Below are 9,678 nucleotides of genomic sequence, written 5' to 3' on the forward strand. Positions count from 1 at the left end.
TTGGGACCATCCTTCCTTCGTCTCCTGAATACAGAGGCCAAGGTACTCATCCTCTGCTCCGTTGGCTGGGTGGAGTGTAGAACGTTCTGATCACGGAGCAGCCGTGGCCCCTTAATGGGCCAATACCCACTCTTGCAATACTACTACTACTAATACAAATGTTTTCATTTCTCCCCTGAAGGGGAAGGCGGGCCTCCTAGAAGGCGACGCAGTCTCTCAGGCCAGGAGATTTGTATCGGAGAAGGAGATGCTCGGAGAAGTTGAGAGGGTTGTCATCCGTAGCCTATACTAGGAACTGACTTGGCATTCACCTTAGCACAGAATAATTTTTATTTTATTTTTTTTGCTAGGGGCTTTACGTCGCACCGACACAGATAGGTCTTATGGCGACGATGGGATAGGAAAGGCCTAGGAGTTGGAAGGAAGCGGCCGTGGCCTTAATTAAGGTACAGCCCCAGCATTTGCCTGGTGTGAAAATGGGAAACCACGGAAAACCATTTTCAGGGCTGCCTATAGTGGGATTCGAACCTACTATCTCCCGAATGTAAGCTCACAGCCGCGCGCCTCTACGCGCACGGCCAACTCATCCGGTACAGAAGAATTGAAAACCACGAAAATCATTCTCAGAACCGACGACGGTGTGGACTAGCCCCTCTTCTACTCCTGAATACAGAAACGTAGAGCCACGGTAGAGCCGTGCCATACCTCCTCTGATCGGTTGACCGGTCGGAGTGCAGAGCTGTCGGACCACGAAGCAACTGTGTCCGAGACCCACTCTGCATCCGTCGACTTCTTAATACTTCAAATGATAATAGGTATAAATTCGCATTTACTGTATTATACAGAGAATTCACTCAATGTTTCAAAAGTATACTACAAAATTGTATATTAGGATTCCTCATATATAGTGGAGACAGAAAAGTTATAGAAATATGTGTCCGGTAATCCATAATTCTTGAGATATCATATTCTCAAGTATCGTACACTTATTTGTTAGAATTTTGTTTGAATTTCGTGTAATGGTGCCCTCTCTTGATTACCTTAAAAGAAGTGGTCGAAATGGTCACACCCTGCCATAATGCGGATTTCTGTCCGTCGTCTCATTGCGTTTGGAACATGTTCAAAATTGCTAGTTGTTGAACGTATCGTTTAACAAACCTGCACATTTCTTCTTCAAAGTGTTTATTCAACACCCATAAGTCGCACACATCAACGACTTAGGGTACGTCTCCACTAAGAAGCCCAACGGGCTCAGATCAGGTAAGCGTGGAGGCCACCTCTAGCTATCCAGTGATCATAATGACGCGCATTATGATGCTTACGGACACGAAGTTAGTTACTTAGTTAAATTTTAACTAATTATACTCCGCAGCTCGAGAATATTAGAAATTATGAATTTTAAAACCCATTAAATTGCGAATATCTGAACCCATGTTTATGTGACCATCTTTTAACACCTGTATTTACAGTTCGGTTCGACGCGGCTGTACCTTATGGATCAACCCTATGTTACATGGAGCAAAGTAAACTCTAGTATTTCAGTCCATCATGTTTCGACATAGTGACGAAGTTCATCTGTTGTAGCTACGGTTGGAGCTCTATACCATCACGGAATAAACGTGTTCAGTAGGCAACGCATTCATTCAACTAATCGACCAAGGTAAAAGTAGGTATCCAGGAAGTATCGGATGAGAATCAGTGGTAGAGTGTCACCCTTCGGGTCCCAGGATCGCAAGTTCAAACCTTGCAGAGGTGGTGAGGTCCATTCGGCCGCCATGCCGTGCAATGTCAGCATGTAACACAAAAATGAAATGGCGTATGGCTTTTCGTGCCGGGAGTGTCCAAGGTCAAGTTCGGCTCGCCAGATGCAGATCTTTTGATATGACGCCAGTAGGGGACCCGCGCGTCGTGATGAGGATGAAATGATGAAAACGACACATACACCCAGCCCCCGTGCCAGCGAAATTAATAAATTATGGTTAAAATTCCCGGCCTTGCCGGGAATCGAACCCTGGTCCCTGGTGACCAAAGCTGAGAACACTAACCATTTAGCCATAGAGCCGGGCACGTAAAACACGTTTGGTGTGATAAATTCATCCACAGATTGCCCAAGAGAGATACGTTTTACTGCCACCTGGCGGAGTAAAACTGAACGTTGAAATTGACAACCAGGCAGGCTAGTTGGCGTCAAATCTAAATCTCTTCACAATTATTACTATATTATTTTTACGATTTGTTACACGTCGCTCCAATACAGATAAGTCTTAAGGCGACGATGGGATTGGAAAGGGGTAGGAATTGGAAGGAAAGTGCATTCTCAGGCATTGCGTGGTGAGAAAATGGGAAATTATTTGGGAGATAATGGGTGCGAACTCAACTGCCGGCAGCTCTGAAGATGGTTTTCCGTGTTTTCCCATTTTCATACCAGGCAAATGTTGGGGCTGTACCTTAATTAAGGCCACGGTCGCTTCCTTTCCACTCCTAGCCCCTTCCTGTCCCATCGTTGCCGTAAGACCTATCTGTGTCGGTGCGACGTAAAGCAACTTATAGAAAATAGAAAACCATGGAGAACCATCTTCAGGGCTGTCGACAGAGAGTTTCGACCCACTATCTCCAGGTTTCATTTACTTTATAATTGACTTTACGTCGCGCCGACAGACATAGGTCTTACGGCGACGCTGTTATAGGAAATGCCTAGGAGTGGGAAGGAGGTGACCTACGCTTTAATTAAGATACAGTCCCGCCATTTTCTAGTGTGAAAATGGGAAACCGCGAAAAACCATCCTCAGGGTTGCCGACAATGGGGTTCGAACCACTATCTCCCGAATGCAAGCTGACAGCTACGTTACCGAACCGCTCAGCCACTCGCTCGGTAAAACAGTACCATGTCTCACGGAATCCGACTGATCCATTCTCCCGTGATGTCGTAGCAGACAAACAAACTGACAAACAGACGAACACACGAACAGACAAAAATTAAACAATCCCACATAGACTATTACTGTATTTGTTCAGTGTAGTACAAACACCGAGTACCAGGTTAACATTCATAGAATGCGGACAGAAAGACATTACGTGAGATGTTCAAGTACCTACGATATACCAAATTGCTACTGAAGAAGCAACGCCTCTGCAATGTAAACAAACAGATTTTGCGGGATCGAATTTCAATTTAATCAAAAAATTTATAAAAATGGAGCGACAGATGTCTCTGAATATACCAGCATGTTAATGAACCCCATATTTGGACTAAATTCCGGCGCTTCACAACCACCTGAAATCACCAGGAGCTAATACGTTGTTAAATACCCAGCAGTATCCGAATTCCTCAATTCGACATTACATTGGTGAATCTGCTCTCTCTATTTTGAAATATTACCACTATCCTGTGTAATGTCGACAAGTCAATTTATAGGACGATTTTCTGTAAATAACATTATTTTCTATTTTTTGTGACGGAAATAATGTATATTTTTTTCTTGTGATTACGAGTAATGACCATGACTGTATAGAATTTAATTTTTGATGCTCAGGTCCATTCTTACTTTGAAACTTGTATTAAATGTATTTTTCATTATAAGTCTTTCATCCTTCAGGACTTTCTTTCTTTGATAATATTATACATTAATGTCAACTTATTTATACAATAAAGATAGTTATTTATTTAATAAAGATAATTTATTTCCTGCTCTCTCCCATCTTGTACTGTTCCTCCATCTGATATACTCTAGATACCTGTTCTTAAGTCGACCTCTCCCTTTCTTCCGTATCACTTCGCAGTTGAAGATATTCGTGATATTAAAGACAGCTATCATGCATTTATTTTCCTAGGGAATCCACCAAATTTATGACACTAATTATTGGTAATTTCAATGAGAACATGATAGTGTTTATAGTTAATGTTACTACCATTCCAAAGACTATGAGCACTAGGCAATTCTAATGATTTTATTTGTAACTTACAGTATACCTCAACAACAGCTGTAGCTGTAACTGGTGACTGCTTCTCTACATACACGTATCTAAAGAAGGTTTATCTTCGCATATACACCGAATGGTCAGTGTGGAAGGTTTCGATTCAGAGGACCGAGCTCGATAGCTGCAGTCGCTTAAGTGCGGCCAGTATCAAGTAATCGGGAGATAGTGGGTTCGAGCCCCACTGTCGGCAGCCCTAAAGATGGTTTTCCGTGGTTTCCCATTTTCACACCAGGCAAATGCCGGGGCTATACCTTAATTAAGGCCACGGCCGCTTCCTTCCAATTCCTAGGCCTTTCCTCTCCCATCGTCGCCGTAAGACTTATCTGTGTCGGTGCGGGGTAAAGCAAAATAGCAACAAACAACAACATCGATTCAGAGGTCATCCGGGTTCCACGTATTTCCTGTTGCATAAACACCTCTGTGGTCAGTTATCCTCATTCTATATAAAGGTCCTAAAAGAGTTTTAACGTATTCTCTCTCCTACTACTAGTTTCATATAATGCATTAGGTTACAGTTTATGCACCTACACACGCACTCTCAGCACAGAGATTGTAAATGCGGAGTAATTGCTTCTATAGTCCATCACAAGACAGCAAGTAAATCTTTAAATTGATAGAGCATCAAATAGGTGGAATGTTGAACTAAAACTGTGCGCTGGTAGCAACGAATCTTTTGTCAATAGCATCACCACGTGCTAGCATTCAAGATGAACCGTCTCGTCAATACCACTCTGAAGATTAATGATCAGTAGTTACAAGGCACTATTGAACTCAAGTGCAAAGAAATGGAAAAAAAAACTCAAAGATTTCCAATGGCTAAAACAAATTTTTGTTTCAGATTGAAGAGAATACTGCAAAACAAGAGTTCTGAATTGTGGAATTACATATAACTACAATGCTATCAACATTCCTCTTTCATGCAATTTTATTTAATACGTTTAATAAAGAAAAGTTATTCTGGTATCATATAATCTTATTTTTCATCAGAGGAAAGGCCACAAGTATGAGTTTTGAGAAAGAGCTAAATGAATGCCACTTGCCTTTTTTGGCATGCACACATGCCAATATTTCATTCTAAAATTGTAAGCGACATGTAGCATATTTGTAAAAAGCAAGTGTGCATTGTCTCTTATTTGACTACTTTTCAATACTAGGTGTTGAAATTTCTTACTTCCGATGTCCTGGTTTGTCGTGGTTTTAGAAATCTTTGATACTCTAGGTTTATGACTCTTCATGTTGTAACCTTAAAAAATGGAGGCTCTTCAATTCTCCAGCCTGGGCCTGGAAGATCTTGTGAAGAGCAACGCCGGCCGTCTGTTTATGAACTAGTATATAAAGGTATTTAGTGATGTTATTAATTCCCTGACAAGCGATAGTTTTTCTTCTATTTTGATGTATCCCCCTTCTGAGAGTGGATTTTTGTTTTAATTATCTACATGAATTGTCTTCTTTGCACCCATTACTTCACTAAAGCATCGATAAAGAAAAACGGCTAAATGTATTATGCTCTGATTAACTGCTGTCTTTTGAACAGCAAATGGTTCGCTATGGAATTGTAAATATTTTATCTAATTACTCACCGCAACTATTACGCCCCACTACTGATATATCTGAGGCTAGAGCAATAACCTAAATACAATTATTTTAAGAACCAATGTCCAGGATGATTTTTCTTAATAACAGATAAAATAGGTCACATTTTTCAATGTTTTCTCAAACATAAATACTATCGTTCGTTCGTTATCTGTTTACCCTCCAGGGTAGGTTTTTCCCTCGAACTCAGCGAGGGATCCCACCTCTACCGCCTCAAGGGCAGTGTCCTGGAGAATCAGACTTTGGGTCGGGGGATACAACTGGGGAGAATGACCAGTAACTCGTCCAGGCGGCCTCACCTGCTATGCTGAACAGGGGCCTAGTGGAGGGATGGGAAGGTAGGATGGGACAGGCAAGGAAGAGGGAAGGAAGCGGCCGTGGCCTTAAGTTAGGTACCATCCCGGCATTTGCCTGGAGGAGAAGTGGGAAACCACGGAAAACCACTTCCAGGATGGCTGAGGTGGGAATCGAACCCACCTCTACTCAGTTGACCTCGCGAGGCTGAGTGGACCCCGTTCCAGCCCTCGTACCACTTTTCAAATTTCGTGGCAGAGCCGGGAATCGAACTCGGACCTCCAGGGGTGGCAGGTAATCACGCTAACCACTACACCACCGAGGCGGACAATACTATCGTACAGTGTAAAATATTAGGTATATTCCTACAGTATATTTGATGAAGTGCGGTATATTGAGAACCATGGCTGCTAATCTCTGAAGTTTCTCATTAAAAATACACAGTTCCTGCATCTGTATTCGTAAGCGAACTCATTTATCGCATTTGTAGTTTGCTTGTTAAATTTATCTCCAGCTGAATTTATTGTTTTGTAGCATACGGCTTTAAATGCAGGAATTTACCGAGGTATGTTCGGCTCGCCTAGTGCAGATTATTTGGATCTTTCTTCTTCCTCCACTTTTCCCACATCTGTAGGGTCGCGGGTGCGAACTATGCGTCACATGTAGATTTGGCCATGTTTTACGGCCGGATGCCCTTTCTGACGCCAACCCTATATGGAAAGATGTAATTACGATTGCGTAATAGTCGTTGGTAATGTAATGCTTTGTCTGAATATGAAGAGTAAAGTGTTGGGACAAACACAAACACCCAGTCCCCGAGGCAGAATAATTAATCAGGCGCGATTAAAATCGCTGACACGGCCACGAATCGAACCAGGGAGCCTCTAAACCGAAGGTCTCAACGCTGACCATTCAGCCAATGAGTCGGACAGTGCAGATTATTTGGATATTTTCTTATAACAGGAGAGATATATAACGATTTAAAATTTAAAATTAATTATGCTATTTGCTGAAGGATATAACGGCCTATGTGGAGATGATGTACTATTTACTATTTTCTCCCACAACAGTAGCGGTTATTGGAGATATCAAGACACTCTTCTAAATAATAACTTGTATGACACTAGAAATTATCCGTCATACACAACTTCACAAAATGTTGTTCTGTAAATTACAAAACAGTCCACGTCTGTGGTGTAGTGGTCAGTGTGATTAGCTGCCTCCCCGGAGGCCCGAGTTCGATTTCCGGCTCTGCCAAAAAAATTGAAAAGAGATACGAGGGCTGGAACGGGATCCACTCAGCCTCGGGAGGTCAACTGAGTAGAGGGGTTTCGATTCTCATCTCAACTATCTTGGAAGTGGTTTTCCGTGGTTTTCCACTTCTCCCCCAGTCAAATGCCGGGATGGTACCTAACATAAGGCCCGACCGATTCTTTCCCTTTTCCTTGTCCTTCCTTTCCAATCTTCCCATACTCGCACAAGGCCCCTGTTCAGCATAGCAGGTGAGGCCGCTGGTCCTCGTCTCCATTTGTATCTCCCGACCCAAAGTCTCACGCTCCAGGAGAGTACCCATGAGGCGGTAGAGGTGGGATCCCTCGCTGAGTCCGAGGAAAACCCAACCCTGGACGGTAAACGGGTTAAGAAAGAAAGACATTAGGCTATAATTTAGTTTCTTTAAATTTTGTTTAAGTTTCTTGTTTAGATTTATGTGGGTATTCTTTTGGTAGCTGTATATTAAATTCCATTGTCCCTAGTTAATTTTTGGCACATTTTGGTATTATTCAATTTTATCACTTATATATCAGGCAATGACCAATGTATATAACTTTGGTCGTTGAGGTCCTTTGATAAATAAATAAATAAATAAATAAATAAATAAATAAATAAATGCTTTGTTCTTTGTACGATAGTCTATAACCGGAGTGTGATACCGCGTAAGGAAAGGACTCGAAGAGCCATCTATGTCTCAGCGAAGAAACTTCATGATATGAACAGCTGTCAATAGATGGCAGACCTTCATTCACTGAATTCGCTCGTGTGCTTGCAGGCACTTCATACTTATTACATTACATTCTTACTTTATTCGAGGCAAAAGTACACACAATCAGATAATATAATATGGAATTTAAATTAGTGTTGGCTATTACACATCATTCCTGTCCAGAAATGCAGGCACTTCGAGAGCACGAGGTGAGGCTCCTGCTTCCTTGGCTGAATGGTCAACATTAAGGCCTTGCGTTCAGAGGATTCTGGATTCGATTCCCAGTCGCGTCAGGAACTTCAACCTCGTTTGGTTAATTCATCTCGGTCAGAGACAGAGTGTTTGCGTTAGTCTCAATATCCTTCATTCACACACAACACATCACACTACTAAACACTACAGAAACACGCAATACATCCCTCTATATAGGGTTGGCGTCAGGAAGGGCATCCGGACGTAACAATGAGACACAAGGTATGCGCAACCCGACAAAATATTGGGAAAATGAGGTGTAAAAAGAAGAAGAAGACGGCGAGGTGCAGGGTGGTTAATGGCCAATTGATTGATAGTTTTCTCTTTGGGCTACCTATAGACTTATATCTTCAGGCTTTCCAATAAACGGTGTATAAATTTTATACCAGGTTTATACACTTTTCATGTGCAATTTTTTGCTAATAAACCGTGTATAAGCCTCCTGTGTATACATCTGTTGTAGTTATTCACTGAATTACGGTACTTATACAGACCAGGACACTTGTATAAGCGCTGTATGGCAGCAAGTGACGGAAAAGAAACGAGTGATCAGTTTTGTTTTAGTGATGTATACTGTTCGAAGTAATATAATCGTGATAAAATATCCGACTAATACATTAAGTACTGTACACATTGGAAGAATGGAAAATATTGTTGATTATCTCCACGATGTTTTTTAGATAGAAGGCGTAGAACATTTAGAGGCTAGACATGTTCGTGAAATAAAACAATTTATTAATAATAATAATAATAATAATAATAATAATAATAATAATAATAATAATAAATTTAAAATGAAATATCTTTCTACGATGCAGTATGCTCAAACTGTCATTAGCACGGACAGAAAAGACTTAATGAAAGATCCAAGCGCGGAATGAGGTTAGTAATTATTATCAGTGATGTAATTATCACTAGTGAGAATAATATACTGCTGAAATATGTGTATATGTTGTTGTTTATTCGAACATTTTATTCTATTCATGCTACCACGCGGCTTCTCGGAAGGTTTCGCTCCCAGATAACTAGCAAAAGCGATCATAAAGGCGATGAACGTGGAAGAAATACGTCAGCGAACTGCAGGAAGAGATTATTACGGCTTGGAACCGGTGTATACGAGCATTATAGCAATACAATGCGTATACCACGTTTAATAGTAAGACAAATATACAACGCGTATACGGGGTTTATTCAATGTACATCTAAACTTATACAAGTGTTAAACAATTGTATAAGGAGTTTTTATTAGTAAGACTGAAATTATTATATTGTCGAGGGCAGAATAAGTTTTAGCCTTACTTTGAAGTAACCAATTTCTTTATTAATTTTTTCTATTTGCTTTACGTCTCACCGACACAGATACGTCTTATGGTGACGATGGGATAGAAAAGGCCTAGGAATGTGAAGGAAGCGACCGTGGCCTTAAGTAAGGTACAGCCCCAGCATTTGCCTGGTGTGAAAATGGGAAACCACGGTAAACCATCTTCAGGGCTGCCGACAGTGGGGTTCGAACCCAATATCTCCCGATTATGGGATATTGGCCGCACTTAAGCGACTGCAGCTGTCGAGCTCGGTCAATT

Source organism: Anabrus simplex, chromosome 7 (assembly GCF_040414725.1).
Source record: "Anabrus simplex isolate iqAnaSimp1 chromosome 7, ASM4041472v1, whole genome shotgun sequence".
NCBI lineage: Eukaryota > Metazoa > Arthropoda > Insecta > Orthoptera > Tettigoniidae > Anabrus > Anabrus simplex.